This window comes from Heterodontus francisci, chromosome 28 (genome assembly GCF_036365525.1).
Source record: "Heterodontus francisci isolate sHetFra1 chromosome 28, sHetFra1.hap1, whole genome shotgun sequence".
In the NCBI taxonomy this organism is placed as follows: Eukaryota; Metazoa; Chordata; class Chondrichthyes; order Heterodontiformes; family Heterodontidae; genus Heterodontus; species Heterodontus francisci.
In genome coordinates this window covers 62,910,242-62,910,863 of record NC_090398.1, presented here as the reverse complement: position 1 = coordinate 62,910,863, position 622 = coordinate 62,910,242, and the positions used below count along the sequence as shown (strand labels likewise).

At 44.2% G+C, this 622-nt stretch overlaps 1 non-coding gene across 1 annotated transcript; it reads left to right on the top strand.

Annotated features, from left to right (window-relative positions):
* Positions 1-252: 252 nt before the first annotated feature.
* Positions 253-324, top strand: trnat-cgu (transfer RNA threonine (anticodon CGU)). The gene has a single exon. It is a non-coding gene; the product is annotated as a tRNA-Thr (tRNA).
* Positions 325-622: the final 298 nt, after the last annotated feature.

The following is a 622-nucleotide window of genomic DNA, read 5'->3' as shown; positions in this document are numbered from 1 at the left end:
TCTATTTATATAATCTGCCCAGTAACACCCCAATGTCCACTCTTATATTATTGTACAGATGTGAGAAAAGCTGAGGATGGGAATGGAACGCCTGAATGAAGATTTCATGATGCTGATGATGTAAATGAGGCTGATCTGTTACCCATTCCACAATCCCTCTTTATTTCTGTGCATGTTTCTCGATGCTGTTTCAACCAAATTGAAAAAGAATCACAAATCCTCCTCTGGAGCCTCAGGTGTCCGTTAATAAAAGGCATGGTGGCCAAGTGGTAAGGCGTCAGTCTCGTAAACTGAAGATCACGGGTTCAATCGCCGTCCGTGCCTTATGATTAGTTTCTCACTTTAATTGTGATGTTTTCAGAAAAGATGTGCGTTGCATTTGTGTCGGCCATCTGGAAATCAGTGTTATGTTACACTTTATTCTGGACACTGTGAAGAACATGAGGAGTAGCCACATGGTTCCTCGAGCCTTCTCTGCCATTGACAGAGTGAAAATAACTGAGGTCCAAGCACTGAACCTTTTTACTGTGCACTTGCTTGATATTTAACAGAGCTATTCTATTAAGGGCGGCACAGTGGCGCAGTGGTTAGCACCGCAGCCTCACAGCTCCAGGGACCCGGG